At 35.8% G+C, this 16,565-nt stretch overlaps 1 protein-coding gene across 1 annotated transcript in view; it reads right to left on the bottom strand.

Annotated features, from left to right (window-relative positions):
- The window catches only part of LOC148941686 (lysosomal dipeptide transporter MFSD1-like), a 167,856-nt gene extending 151,804 nt beyond the window's left edge, over window positions 1–16,052 (bottom strand). The window contains exon 1 of the mRNA XM_089104223.1: window positions 16,019–16,052. The gene's annotated coding sequence lies outside the window, so the exon portion shown is untranslated. The remainder of the gene's footprint in view (window positions 1–16,018) is intronic.
- Window positions 16,053–16,565: the final 513 nt, after the last annotated feature.

Raw genomic sequence — 16,565 nt, 5'->3', positions numbered from 1 at the left:
CAAACAAACGGAAATTAAAATAAGTCAAACTCAGAACGAGCAGAAATTAATCTGAGTATGGTTCTAAACCCTATGCTTTCTAAAAGCCAGAATATAATTTGTACTTTACTTAAAAAATTCAAATGAATTTAGTAAAAATATATGCATTTTAAGTTTAATATACATATGCTGATATTTATTCCTTAAAATCTTAATTAATTTTGATTTCTTAAAGTTATAAAAGTGAAAACATTTAAAAAAATTGTTTCAGTAAAGTACAATTTATATTGTGGCTTTTAGAAAACAATGGGTTTAGAACCCTACTCAGATTAAATTCTGATCGTATTGAGTTTGACTTATTTTAATGTCCGTTTGTTTTGGGTTTCATTTATTTATTGATACTGATTTGTGGTAGTTGTATGCTTGGTAGATTATCTGATTCTATTTTATCTTCATATTTGGTTCAACAGAGTTGTTTACTTTTTTTGAAAAACAAATTTTGTGCAAAAAATTTTTTTTTATTAATAATTAAAAAGATCAGTTAATTGAACATCCCATCGTCACATTATCATACAAGGAGTTTGGGACTATAAATGATTTGTGTCGTGCTATCAACAAAAAAATTCATATCGTAAAAATGGTGCCTTTCAATTGAATTTTTTTTTATAGTATCCATGGATTTTTATTAGTAATTTTGATATTATTATCTTGCACTGGGGACGGTCAAGCGGAAGTCTTGACCGAAATATTTGCATTTTAGTTCATATATTTCACTGGCTTGTATAATCCTCGTTTTTCTCTTTTTTTTTTCTTTTTTTTTACTATTGTTCCATTGATAAAGAATATTATACATTGCCCCAATTACAGTCCTCTGTTTTATCCTATAAATCAAATCACCAATTAAGATCATACAGTCATTTAACCCTTTTACAACTCTCATTCCATCCAAATAAAATAATATTCGCATTATTTCCGTCTTGGCTTCATACTTACATTCTTCGTAATGATACAAGATATAACAATTCTGCCTGTACCATTCATTTCATCGTTCTGAATTTACCCACGAGACATTCCTAACCAAACCTGTCTTTATAGCGTTCGTAGAAACATCTCTGATTGGTCCAGAAATGGGACTCGTCCCTGAATATCCAGTTCCAAATATAACGTGTCTGGTCGCTTTATACGATCTAGTTCTGGACTGGTCTTGTTGGCCTCGGACTGCATACGGTGTTTGCCAAGCTTTTACCATGGACATTAAATCTGTCTTTGTATTCCCTAATATTAAATCCGTCTTTGTAGTGTATAATATACCGTGTTTGCTAGCTTTATACGATTTAGCCTGGGACTGCGTAATAGGTTACTATTAAAATGCCACCTATAACTCTAAAATTCATAAAAATAGCAGCCGAAGAGTGGTCTTCGCATTATTGTACTACTATCACTAAAAAAAAAAAAAAAAAATACTCTCCCACAGAGAGGACGTCCTCCCGCTACAGGAAGTCCCCGCTTATGGTGGCCACTTTACACCATTTAAAAACAAACATTGTTTAAAATTCCAATCCTACGAAAAAAAAACACAAAAACAAACATTCCTCTCCCACCCAAAACAAAATCATAAAAAAAAAAAAAACATTACGGTATCATTTAAGCTTATTTTTACAATACATAAAAAAACACTATTTTATACGATTCAAACAAGTTGAACTGACGACACCGCCCCAAATTTAAATTTCACTTTTTTCCTATTCTTTCCATTTTCTACATTCTGCATTTTCGACTGCTATTTATAAAAAAAAAATAAAAAAAAAAAAAATCTAAATTCCATTTACTTAAACTGGCAACGCTTTTCTCACCCATACACACACTCTCCTACTCAGAAACTCAAACTCTCTTGCTCACTCCTTTTTTTTTCACACACATATTTACAATTACAATCACAAAAATGTTTTCTCCACTCTTTGCTTGAATTTAAGCAATACAACTTTCCTTTCAATTTGACTCTTAAAATATTCCAAACTCACTACTTTTTTTCTTTTTCTTCTACTCCACATGTAATGGCACATGTTTCCAATAATATAACATAGAGAATTCTTCTTTTTTACCTCTTACTCCAAATTTATATCAAATTTCAAAAGCTTCTTCTTTTCTTCATCACTTTGAAACTTAATTCCATATCTTTCAGTCAAATTAAAAACAAACTGAAAAATTCCTTTATTTTCTTTGCACTTGACGAACTCGTGGTCCGAACCACCATCCACTACTTCAAAACAAAAGCAGCACTTTTTTATCTTCGTTTCTCAGGAAACGTGACGTTGTATTTCGATAGGGCAAAATCGTATGTATCACTTGAAACATAAGCTCTCTTACTTTTGGCTCCATAGGGAATGAGTGCAGATTCCTTATTGAACTTTCTAAATCTACAAATGGTTCTTTTTCTCTAACGCGGCATCTTCCATTTTCCTCTTCGGGAGTTTTGAGTCTGGTAATCTCCATTTTTAATTCTTTGCTTTCTGCCATGAGAAGCCCTTTCTGTTGCAGTTGCTTTGATATCTAGACTGAATCTCTTATGAAAGCTGGGGCATTTCTCTCCGAATTAGTTGGGGTTAGTTCATTTAGTATTGGAAATCCAGAACACCAAGACCTCCCGATTTCTTTGGACGAAAGAGCATCTTCTTCCTCAGCTATTCTAACTTACCGCCCCATATGTAACGCCACATATATATTTCGATTTTGTTTGCTATAGATTCCGGGAGGGGCATTACTGGGGCCAGATAGAGTCTTCGTAATATGCAATACATGTTGACAAAAGTTGATCTCTGAAACAATGTAGGATTTCTGCCTCTGTCGTCACCACATAGAAGATGCTGAATATCGAGCAGTTTCTTGCCCCACGCATTTTACCAGCAATTTCCACTGACTGATAATTCAATTCCAAGTATCTTCACTGATGGACTGACTGCTAGCCAAGTCTCTGGTCCAGCTCGCCTTTGGGTTTTCAACTAAAGGGAGGATCTTGCTCTCTTTTTATGAATCCTTACAGCAAAGTTTTTTTTTCATACCATTATAGGCCTAGCATTACTGTTTTAACGTCACTTACGTCATGATGGAGTCATTGGGTCTTCTCAGGAATGGCCAAGTCAACACAGCCTTTTCTGTTTACAATTGTGGCTGTGCGCTCAATGTTACAGCAGATGTGAAGCACATCAGCATTGGAGATTCTTTCAAAAGCCGAATCCTTATGAGTTTTCTTAACAAATGGGTCTCCAAAACTTTCATGCCATGGAGATGAAGCGCCTTCGCTGGACAAGTTTTAACTCCATAGAAGAGAACAAATCTAACACCCCCTTTATAAACATAAAATTTTGTCTTGAAGCTGATCTCCTGTTGGTTTCACAAATTGCAGCACACACGTAGAATTTCACATGCTGATTAAAATAAACAGTAGGCTATGGCGTCAATGGCCTAGCCCAAATCATAATACTAACCCTTGTAAGCTGAAAGGTCCAATCTGCAACAAACACACTAAGGATAAGTAATATTTGTACACTGAGACTCTTGACAACATGGACAACAGACATAGAAAAAAGAAATAGAGATGAAATTCTACAAAATTTGGCATTAATCTGGAGTCATGGTGATCTTGATTTTGATCTTGAAATCTTGATAATTACAATCAAGATTTTAGTAAAATAACAGCAGGATTTCTAGCATCAGTTTGTCACAAATATACAAAAGAACTATACAAAAGCAGCAAGCCCAATTCTTGAAATTAAAAGGATGAATCTAAATTAAAAAAGTTAGCATGACTGAAAAGAAAATGGGTAACATGTGCAAAATTCAGTACAATCTGGCCTTTGTTTTTTATATATCTCAATGGAGAAGGGAAGCGTGCGTAGCTGTGACTGTGTTGGCCTCAATTGGCTTGATGCTGAAGTTAATTGTTTGTCATAATAGGCTAACAGTACATCTATGGCACAAAACTTATCTATGATCCATAACTTTTTAAGTAGAGGAAGCAAATTTGTCCCTGAAATTATTTGAAGGATTCTTTGCAGATTGGCTAAAGTAAAAAATTATACCTCTTACTGACCTGACACAATTTAAAAACCTCCAATTCCCTTCTACTTCCCATTATTTTTTGTATTGACTCCAATGGGAAAATTCTTGAAAAGCATAATTCCAGGCTAAATTTAATTTCCACTGACCTTCAAAAAGCATATGATCTTATTAATTACAATATATTAGCTGAGAAACCTGTCACTGAATTAAAAATCCACTTTTCCTGGTGAAAATAGTTGCCTCATTCTTATCAAATAAACTGCAATTAGTCAAATATCAAAATAAGTATACCAATCCCCTCCCTTTCACAATGGTCAACCCCAAGGTACCCTCCTATGTCCTCTCCTTTTTCTATCATGACAAACAGCCTTGCTAAGGAATTTAATGACAGACAGAAATTTGTTGGTGACTTATCAGTTGTTGCAACCTGCTATAGAAATTTAATGACCAGCTTTATGAGCATGCTCAATGGCATTGCAAATGATGCCTCGCACTAATAGATGAGAGCAAACCCTTCTAAATCTGTGATAATGCCAATGTGTTTCCTTAAGACCTTGTCCCTTTTCTTTGTCCTATCCCTCCTGAAATTTCTGTACCCTCTTTAAAATTACTTGGCATCACAAATTCTTTTAATTTAACATGTGATATCCTTATTTCAAATATCATCAATAGAGGTAATGCACCATCTCCTCCCCTAAGCTCCCAAATAAACCTTGAATCCCTCCTTCCATCCCTTAAGAATTTATACTTCCTTTGTCTGGCTGCATCTTGAATATACTTGTCCACTTTTGGCACCCTGGCATCTCCCAGAAAAAAAAATCAGTAAAATTAAAATCATAAAAAAAGCCTTGTGAATACTTCTCAAAGATGGTAAAGTTCCATATTCTATTCTTCTAAAAAAAAAACTTTGTTGGTAATACTTAAGACTTAAGTGTAGGGGAGTAAGGGTGTGCCTCCATTTTTCAAAAAATAAGATGACACACCCTTGCAGAGAAATCATTTTTCCAAAGTGACAATCCTCATCCAGATTCTGCTCACTTTGAGTTGTTTCTTAACATTTTCCTGTCTCGCAACCCCAATGGCTGCTTTACCTTCAGATATTGTCCTCTACATTACTGACAAGAAAGCAACTAAGCATCTGGTTAGTTTCTCTTTTTCTAATACAAATGCTCCAAATGTTTTGTATATATAAGCTTTTCTCTTGTTTTTTTATGACCTATTTAATTTACAATCTATGTTTTTACTGTATTTTAACTATGTTTAATTTTTTTATTTCAGTTTTTATCTATTTTGCTTTTTTCCTCTGTTTTTTTTTACCCTGAAATTAAAATTTGGCCCTTGATAAAGATTTTGTAAAATGAACATTTTACCTTATACAGCTTAAAATCCTGCCGAAATGATAGGTATTACTTTTTGGGAAACTAAGTCCAAGAAAAATTGCTATTTCCCAAGTAGAGATAGCTCTGTGCCACGGTTTGTTGATTAAACCACAAGGGGATCTGCCCTTGGGGTCCCTGACGCCTGTATACTGGTTTTGTTGTGCATTTTGGCCTTTGGCTTGCTTTGACTGTTATTGTGCTATGTGCAAATTTTCCCAGATTCCTGCATACTGCAACTATAAGTGCTGAGAGTAGCAACCCATTTTTACCCTGCTTTTAGACTTATTGCTGTGCCTTCTTTTGATTTATATTGCTTGCTTATTTTATTATTGACTGAGGGCTCCCCCTCTGCTTGTAGCCTATTTGTTTTATTTATTTGACATTTACTTCTTTTGTGATTTTATATTGTTGTTTTACCTGATTATTTTTAACCCATTGTTTTTTTTCTTGTTTTGGGATAACTAACAGGACAATTAATCGTCCTGTCATCTCTGACCCAAATAACTTTAGTGTTAGGGTTTTGTCTTTATGTGTTGAAGGTCCTAATGAAACCACTAGGTTGTTGACATTAGGTAGTAGAACAGTCATTGCCAAAAAACTTTTTGAACACCTCCATAATCATGGGGGCAGTGGCCATTATGGTTCAATGTTAGAAAGACTTGGACCAAATGGCTCCATTATAATAATAGTTGCAAGCTAATAAGTAGCTACTGCTATACTTTCAATTTTAGATATAGCAGTAAATGGCTGTAAAGTAAATTTTGTGCTTGGTTCTAGTTCCAACCCTGCTTTGCTAAGAAATAGAAAAGGAATTGTATTTATCTCATCTGAGGAGATCACCCATCTGGATGACTTTGTCAAGGAGGTCCAAGTTGATAATAGAATAGAACATGTGACATTGACCTTTAAAACCCCATACCGTTCTGTTATCCCCCTGATATTCACCTTCTGTTGGGATTCAATTCCCTCTGAAAGTCTTTGTTTGGGGTGGAAGGTATACAGTTAAGCAGTTTATCTCCTGGGCAATACAGTGTTTCAATTGCCAAGGTTTTGGCCAAATGGCTTCAAATTGCCGCAAAGGAAGAGGATGCCTACTATGTAGTGGACAACACACTCATAATGAATGCCCCCAATTAAAAAAAAATAAACAAGATCAGGTACTCAAGTGCCCTAACTGTAGTGGTAACCATGCTGCTAATGCTAGAGAATGCCCAGTATTCATGGAGAAGAAAGCAATTGTAACCTATTCCTTCACTAATAATGTCCCCATGAGGACTGCTGCCGAGGTCGTGAAGAAGGGACTTCCAACTCAAACCAAACACGTCCCTATGGCCCAAAAAGACTCATTCCCTCCTTTGACACCTAACCACCATCCAGTTGAGGACCTGAACAAGAAATATATGACCATCTTTGAAGGTGTTACAAAGCAGATCTCTTATCTGGCTGAGACAATAACATCACTTTGCAAACTAGTATTTGAGATGATGTCAGCTAACCTTCAAAATGCAGTCCTTAGCCTGTCTAACATTGCTGAAAACCTAAACAGAGTTGAATCAAGCCCTACAACCAGTAACAACCCATCCCAAACCAGCAGCCCAAGGGCTTCGGAAAGAAAACCCACAGGAAAAGAGGCTACACCGAGTCCAGAAGGTAGTAGTAATAAGTTACAGAGACCCAGGTTAGCTCCCTCACATAAAAATTACAAGCACCCGCTTAGTGTTCCGATTAATTATCCAGGGATTCAACCAAGCCAAAAGAAAAGAACTTCAAAATACTTTAGTCGGGCATGCTCCTGATATTTTCCTACTTCAAGAAACTTTCTTAAAACAGGAGAATATTGTCCATGATTTCAAGGGGTACAATATTGCCCGTTAGGACAGAGTCCACAAATCAGGTGGTGGCCTACTGTCACTTGTGAAAAATGACCTAGCTTTTAGAATACATGACTCCAGTCCACAAGGGGAAATGGAGGTAGGTATAATTGACATAAAACTACTGGGAAGCAATAAGTGGATTAGTATTGCTAACTGTTATGCCCCAAAGACAAATAAATTTTCCCTGAATCAATTCAAACGGATTGTGAATGCATGTGGCCCTGTGAAAATAATTAGTGGTGACTCTAACCTGCACCACAGAATGTGGGATACTGTATCACCAGAAGATCCAATTGCAACCCCTCTAACCAATTACATCCTGGAACCCATAAATAAGTTGCCCCTTGTCAGCCCCAAAGGCCCTAAGACCCAAAGCCCAAGGCCCAAAAGACCTAAATACACGGCTGAACCCTCAGACAGGCAAGTACTCAACCATTGACCTCACTTTCACATCATCAGATATTATAAATAGTGTAGAAATTTAGAAACCCTGTGACTTTGATTCTGACCACAATGTTCTATCATTAACACTAGATATCAACTCCGTAATGTCAAGGTTCCAACCACTGAAATTCTGGAAATTCCAAGACAAAATCTGGAATCCCTGGAAACACAACTTAGACCAAAAGGCTTCAGACATTAAGACAAGTGACGAGTCAGTGGAATCATTTTCTGATAAGATTACTTCAGCTATCTAGCTTCTTCAGAAAGAATATTTGGTTACAAACAACCTCATCCCAAGAGACAAAATTCCACTCCTCGATGGAACAATAAATGCAAGAAAGCCTACCTATAGAAGAAAAAAGCAAAAAATAACTTCTCTAGATACCCCTCAATTGAGAATAAAATAGTTTTCAAGCAAAAGACAGCAGAATTCAAAAAGACACTAAAGACTGAGACACAAGATGGATGGAGAAGGCTCACTGAAGACAAATTTGGCCAAAACACCCCTGTTCGAGAGCTATGGAGAAATTTTCAGGTTTTTCCAGGTAAAAAAAGAAGAACACCCATCCCTGCAGAAATACAGATGGGAAGGACTACAGAATTTTCAACCAATGGGAAGATTAATCTCTTCTTAGAAAAGTTTCTGAAAGTAGATACACCATCACAGCTCACACACCATCAACTCAGTCTCAAAAACCGTACTGTTCCATTTTCTCATTTCAGCTTTCAGGAAGTTAAAGACACCATTTGAAAGCTCCAGCCTGGTGCAACTGGCCCTGATGAAATTCACAATTTAATGTTGAAAAATTTACCAGATACATTTGTTGAACTACTGACAGAGTTATTCAATAGATCTGTTATAGAGTCATCAATACCATCTGAATGGAATAAGGCAAAAGTGATCCCACTTCTCATGACAGGACAAGACCCCAAACTGGTTGATTCATACTGGCCCATATCTCTTACCTCTTGTGTTGTAAAACTAATTGAGAGGGTGATAAAACAGAGCATTTCAACCCCATTATCAGACCACATCCAAATTGAACAGCTCGGATTTCTCCCTGGAAGGAGCACCACAGATGCCTTAGTTAGACTAGAGCATCTGATCAAACGAAGCTTCAAAAAAGAAAAAGCAGTACATGTGATATTTTTGGACATGGAATCAGCATTTGATAGAGTAGATGTGAGGCAACTAATCAGAAAGCTATCTGTAATGGACTTACCAGACCTACTGGTAAATTGGATCCACCAATTTTTTATGGGCAGGGAGGTCCAGGCCTCCCTGGGGGGCTCCTTCTCAGAGTTTAAGAGGAAACCTATAACATTGGACTCCCTCAAGGGGCTGTTCTCAGTCCACTTCTCTTCTCAGTTTATTGTCATGATATAAGCCTGGAAAATGTCCTTGGAGCAGAGCTCTTCCTGTATGCTGATGATATTGCTGTTGCAGTTGTGGGGAGAGACCCTGTATGCTTACAGTCAGCCTCTCAAAAAGCTGTAGATGTGCTATTAATTATGGCAAAAAGTAATAATATGGTCTTCTCAAGCCATAAGTAAGGTAGTTTGTTTTTCCATAAAATGCATAACCTGGATGCTTTCAAACCACTGGTGAAAATGAATGGACATGGGATTGTGGTTGCAGAACATGCACGCTTTCTGGGAATTGTATTTCACCAAAAACTGACATGGAAACCCCATCTGGATGAGCTAATTGGCGGTCTCAAACAAAGACGAAACTACATTAATGCTCTCTGTCTTGGAAGAAGAGGAGCCCCCACAGTCTTTGCTTCAACTATTGTCAAGTCAGTGGTGATATCCAAGATAGACTATGGATCATTTATATATAGATCTGCCAAGAAATGTCTCCTCAATAAACTTGACACTACCCTCCATGAAATCTTACGATGAGCCCTTGGCTACCTAAATTCAACTTTTATTGCAGCTATGTACTGTGAAGTGAGGATCTAGTCCCTTCACTCCAGAAGAAAATATCCCCTTGCAAGATATTTTACAAAGAAGATAAGACTCAAGAACCACATTATCTACAAAGGAATCATTAGCCACCACAACCTCTGATGAAAGAGATGCCCTCTTTTCAGAGATTACTTTGCCTTCCTGGCATGGAAGAGCTCTTAGAGAATGGCAGGCTGACTGTTAATTTGGATGATGATTCTCATAGCGCCTCCAAAGGAATTGGAGAATTGATTATTCCTAAGATCAACATTGGAAAAAAGGAGGAGTTTCCCCAAGCAGTGGTGAAAATTATATTACTGGGAAAGTTGGCAGAATATCAGGACTACATCCAAGTTTACACAGATGGCTCAAAGACAAAAACAAAATGCAGCTGTGCAGTAGTTATACCCTCTCAGGGCCTGTCTCTTTCCTACCGTTTACCCCCCAACCTGACAATTTTCTCTGCAGAGCTTATTGCAATTAAGTTTTCTCTTCAAGCCATATCAAGCCAAACAGAGACCAAACATAAGAAGTATATTGTCTGCGCTGATTCACTGTCAGCTCTAAACTACCTTTCACACCAGCAACACCAAGCAAGAAATGTTGCCATGGAGATTGAAAATCTGACTACACAACTAGCAAGAAAGAGTATATCAGTTCCATTTGTATGGGTTCCAGTACACTATGGTACAACGGGAAATGAATAAGAAGACCAGGCGTCAAAATAATCCTCCCATCTGGGTCCGATCGCTCAAACCCTTATTATTAGTACTGAATTCCTGTCTTCGATCAGTTCTAAATTTTTGAAGGAAGAAGAGGCTTGGCTCCGTTCTTTCCATACCCAGCTCCTGGATCTCTATGATTACAAGCAGCCATCAAAAGAAATGTACCTCTCATCTTGCATCCTTTCAACTTGTCTCTTTTGTCTTAGATGTGGCCATGCAAGGACTAAATCAACACTATTCCATTGGAAGATGACCCATTCCCTCAACTGCGACACATGTGAACTGTATAAAGACATACGTCACATCATCTTCAACTGTAGAAAATATGAAAAGGAGAGGGAAATACTAAGGAGTTGCTGTGAGAGGGCATTTAAGGCATTAACAATGCGCTCTGTTCTAGGACATTACACCTCTCCTCCTTGGGCTAGAAAGCTAAGCACAAACCTTTTAGGTAGATTTGTTAAGACTACTGGTTTGGTTCATTCCCTTTAAGTTTTTTTTTTTTTTTTTTTAAACCCTCATTCTAGCTCATTTTAGTTTAATCAAAATTTTTATATTTTTTCCTTTTATATATTTCACATCAGTTTTTTCTTGGTTTTTTTTTTAACAGTTGGCGTATGTGACAGGAATGATGTATATTGGCATTATTTATTTAATTGTGTTGCAATTGTATTTTAATTGTTTTATGACAAAGCATAGTTGGCGTATGTGACAGGAATGATGTATATTGGCATTATTTATTTAATTGTGTTGCAATTGTATTTTAATTGTTTTATGACAAAGCAGTGCTGAATTACTCTGATTCTCGTTTTTCAACGCAGGCATTTGCTACAGGTGAATGACCCCCTACCAATACCACAATAAGTGATACCTGACATGGCTCAATTAATATTGACTAAAGTGACACCCAAGCAAGCTAGTGACTACAGAAGGCACAGAATAATCGAGTGATACAAACGCATATGACTGATTGGTTGAACGCGTCAAACCCCAAACAACAACAACAACAACTAAGTCCAATGAAAAAGAGACTAAAAACCCAAAATCAAGGTAATTTGTTTTCAAAACATAGATAAGTCAAATTGACATCAATGATATCTCCTCAGCTCTAAAAATAATGAAAAGGTAGATATAGCATCTTGACAATACCTTCTAAGGGTGTAGTTTAGACCCTGGATTTCTTCCTAAAAGTTGCAAACACCTAAATCAACTGCTTTCTAGGATAATAAATAAACCTTGGTCTATTTTTATTCTGCCCTCATTAAGGAGGGGGGAGGGGTGCACTTTGTCATTATAGCAACTTTACTATGTAAAACCATTGAATAGGGATTTAATGATACTGCTCTTTTGGTATTAGACCTCTTCAAAAGAATGAATGGACTGCACTGATGACCAATTCTCCATGTCTACTTAACAGATTTTGCCACTAAAATATGTATTTTAGGGGTGAGCTTTTTGTTTAGGGTTTTTAGAAGTCTTTTGGACATGGAGTCTAAACAATATGGACTATACATTTGCACATTACAAGAGAAAGAAAGGGGGGGGGGTCGTAGAATGATCTTTATTTGGTAAATGTATACATATTCAATAATCTATCTAAGAAGAAATTAAAATACATTATTTGATGCCTTTTTATGCTCTTTCCAAATTCAATGATTGCTTAAAGGCAAATTCCATTTAAGCTCTTAATGGAGTCTCAAAAGTTAATTTATTACCTTAATTAGTATTTTGGAGCAATATAAGATCCTTCTTGATCTGGCGATTGCAGCATAGTTGATGATTTGGTTGATAAAACATCAAATTCATCCCACTGGGACTTTGAAGGAACACAGTTCCATTCAAGGCTTTACCCAGAGGGGGGGGGAAGGGTTTGAACCCCCGAAACGTTTGTTTGACTTGTAGAAACGTAACAAAAATGGATATAAACAAATTTTGTATCTGTTTTTAGGGTTTTTTGTTTACCCCCCCCCAAAAAAGAATCTTTGAGTAAAACCCCCTCCAAAAAAATCCTGGGTACGGCCTTGGTTCCATTTGACATTTAGTAGCTTCTTGAAATCTTCATCATTGGGTACTGAGACCAAGGCAGTACCCAGAATTTTTTTTGGAGGGCGTTTTACTCAAAGATTTATTTTTTGGGAGGGGTTTTACACACAAAAAGCGCATAGCAAATTTGTTTATATCCATTTTTGTTACGTTTTTAAAAATCAAAAAAACAATTCAGGAGGGGTTCAAACCACCCTACCCCCCCCCCCCACTGGGTACAGCCTTGACAGAGACTGTTGCATCTGAGAGACTAGTCCAGTGGTTCACTGCAGAGCAAAGCAGGAGAAAAACTTTTGTTGGTGTAAGTTTTGACTAATGGTTTGAACAGCTTCTTTGAATGTCTTTTCCTGCCAGAGCCAAGATTTGGGGAAAAGACAAATGAATTGTCTTTTTTTTGGGAAGTAAGCTTATAGGTCATAAGCATATCAGCTCTCTAAATCTTATAGACTGTATTTAAACATTGCCTTGTATAAAGTTTATAAACTATGTTTTAAAGCTAAAAATTAGTTTAAAACTAAATACAAATAAGACTAGCTTTAAAACAATGCCTTGAATAACTCTTTATGGATGTTTTAGTTTCCTGTTAGCAAAAAAGAGGGGAAAAAAGAACAAAAAAAGAAAAAGAGGATGCATTAGAACTACCCATGCAAAAATACAATTTTCTTTTGTGGTTCAAAAAAGGGGGCTGTAAGTTTCCTATTTAGGGTTTATGACAATGGTGTATTTTTTTGTTTTGTTGTGATGCCTTTTTGGGCTCTTTTAAAAATTCATCTAAATGTGTCTTCATATTAAAATTTTATTATTAAAACTGATGAGAATAATAATTACAATTCCTGAATCAGGTACAAGCGGTGATATTTTCCTTTTTTTAAACACATTTTTAAACTTTTGGTTGTTATAGTCTGCTTTTTTGTCCCTTTAAAGGTTCAAAATAAATTCTTTCCTAGAAGTAATTAATGAATGTAGAAAAAGTATAGTATACTATAGCCTATACCTTATTGCACCTTGCTACATGACTGTGAACAATGCCTAAGTATTATCTTATTTTTTATTTTTTTAGCCTAGGCTGTATCTCAGTGGCAGATCTAGGGGGCGAGGGGGCCCCACCCCCTAATGTAGTCTAAAGTAGTGTAATTTACTTCATTAATGCAAGTTTGTATTATATAAATTGCTCCTAATGCATGTTTATCAGATCAACCTATTTTGTGCTCCCCCCTAAAAAAAATCCTGGATCTGCCCCTGCTGTATCTTAGCATTTGTCCACATTTCAAGCAACACTCTAGTCTTAAAAATTTAATTTCTAGTCATATTTTGACAGATAATTTGGTAAGTTTACAGTTTTCAACATAATTTAGCTAGACTACACCATCAAGCCAAAACAGATGTCATATTTGAGGGGTTTCTGGCACTTTTTAAAAAATCTTGCTAATTTATTTTCCTATTAACAATTTACTATTAAGATTAATTAAAAAATAATTACTATAGCTGAATCAGCTATAAATGGCAATTTTTTCACACTAGTGTTTTATCTAGATTTTTTTTTTACTTTAGATTAATATGGGCTGTTTTGAGCCTTTGTAACTTTTATCCTTCCAAAATTCTGCTGAAAACTGTAAATCTACCTATAATTTATCTTTGTAAAGTCTAGTTCCAGAATTGGGTACCAGAGTCTGTCAACATGGGTACCCATAAGGGGGGGGGGGCCTGGCTGAATGATGCTTTCTTAGTTTTATATTTTGGTAAATATTTACCAAATCATATTATTGAGTTACAACTAAAGTGAGTATACCACTTGATGCCTTTTTTTATGCTCTTTAGGAATAAAATAATCATTTTGAATTTTAGCCCCCACCCCTATATATACCAATTCAGGGTATATATTTGCACATTAGTGGGGATGCGGGAAAGTTTAAACTTACGTCTCATTTACATCAGAAATAAAATTACCCCCACCCCTCTAATGTGCAAATATACACCCTGAATTGGTATATATAGGGGTGGGGGCTAAAATTAATTTCCAACAAAAATGATTATTATATTTGTAAAGAGCATAAAAAAAGGCATTGATTGGTATATTCACTTTATTCGTAACTCAATAATAGGATTTAGTAAATATTTACCTATATTTTTGTTCTGTGATTTCTATTATATATCATTAAAAGTGCCAGTAAATATCTACCAAATCATATTATTGACTTACACATAAAGTGAATATACCACTCAATGCCTTTTTTTATGCTTATTATGAATACAATAATCATTTCATTCAGAAATGAATTTCAGCCCCCCTCCCTATATATGCCAATTCAGGGCATATATTTCTGCATTAGGGGGGGGGGGGTAAGGTTTAAACGGACCGCTCATTTAAATCAGAAAAAAAATTTGCCCCCACCCCCCTCCTTCAGAAATATAAGCTATATCGTGAATTGGCATATATAGGGGGGGGAGCTGAAATTCATTTCCAATAGAAATGATTATTATATTTGTAATCAGCATAAAAAAAGGCATTGAGTGGTATATTTACTTTATGTGTAAGTCAATAATATGATTTGGTAGATATTTACCAAAGTGCCAATTAGACCAGGTTTGCCCCCCCCCCCCTCCCCTGGAATTCAGCTTATGGGCACCCATGTCTGTCAACCATGAATAAACTCAACTAGCCAAGGCCAAATTTAGCCTAAAAGCATTGTTTTGAATAAAGGAGTAGCTTAGTTTTGTTAATAACTATTTTTGAACATCAACATAAAGACACACTACTACTGATTTGGAAAGAATCAGAAAACAGGGGAATCTGTGGAGACTTGGTAGGCCTACTGAAAATGGAGATTTCTTGCCAAGCTGTAAGGTATACTGAAAGCATGAAGTGGAAAAACTCTTGGTAAAGTTCTACAAAATCATATTATTGAGTTAGCCTAGGACTAAAGTGAATACACCATTTGATGCCTTTTTTATAATGATTATGAATATAATAAGCACTTCCATCGGAAATGAATTTCAGCCTCCTCCCCCCCCCCTATATATGCCAATTCAGTGTTAGGTTGGTTAGGTATAGCCTATATAGGGGGGGGGGCTGAAATTCATTTCCAATAGAAATGTTTATTATATTCGTAATCAGCATAAAAAAAGGCATCAAATTGTGTATTCACCTTAGTCCTAACTCAATAATATGATTTCGTAGAACTTTACCAAACTCTCTAAGTTAACTTCTATTGTAAATCAAACAACAAAGGCTAACAAGCTTTTAGGCCTACTTTACTAGGCTAAATCTTATTATTCAGTTTCCTAGGCTAACTAACACAAAAATTTAAGATGATTCGTTTGAAACTTGATATGATACGTGAATCATTTTGAAATTCCTTTCATATTTGTGGAAATATTAAATGTCTAGCCTATTTCTTTATAAAGGCTAGGCACAGTCAAGGATAAGTCTATGCAATTGCCGTTAAACATGGTCCTTGATATTTTTATCAATAGAAATAAGAGCAGAGTAAGTCAAATAATTGAAATTTTAGCAAAAAAAACACCCTATTATGCTCATCTATAGTTGTACAATATCTAGGCCAACCTGTTTAAATAATGGTGCTAAATTTTCACGTTATGTATAATTTGAATTGTGCCCGATAATTTTGCTGATTTCTACATTAAAACTGAATAGATGGCATATTAGAGGAGAAGCAAAAGAGGCTTTGCAATAAAATTTCTCTGAAAAATTCGTATGGATAAGCTCTTCTATCAACAGAATCGAACGCTTGCTCATAATCTATAAAACTGAGGACAAAAGGTGTTTGAAAGCTAAGGTACTTCTCAATTATGAACCTATGAGTGAAAATTTGGTCGACACATCCTCTACCTTCTTTAAAAACCGCACTGTTCTTCTCTTAAAACTTTGTCTACAGCATCTCTCAGTCTAAAATGTATCATACTTCTCAGTAATTTGCTACTTACAGAGACCACACAAATGCCTGGGTAATTAAGACACTCACTCTTGTTACCTTTCTTATACAGTTGCTTAATTAAGGTTTCCCTATAATCGCTAGGTACTTCCCCTTTTTCAAAAATCCTATATAAATTGTATGTGTAAATTGTCTGTGTCACCGAAAAAGTGTTTTTAC

This window comes from Artemia sp. Qi Xiang Cuo, chromosome 18 (genome assembly GCF_049724085.1).
Source record: "Artemia sp. Qi Xiang Cuo chromosome 18, ASM4972408v1, whole genome shotgun sequence".
NCBI lineage: Eukaryota > Metazoa > Arthropoda > Branchiopoda > Anostraca > Artemiidae > Artemia > Artemia sp. Qi Xiang Cuo.
This window is presented reverse-complemented; position numbering and strand designations above follow the sequence as displayed.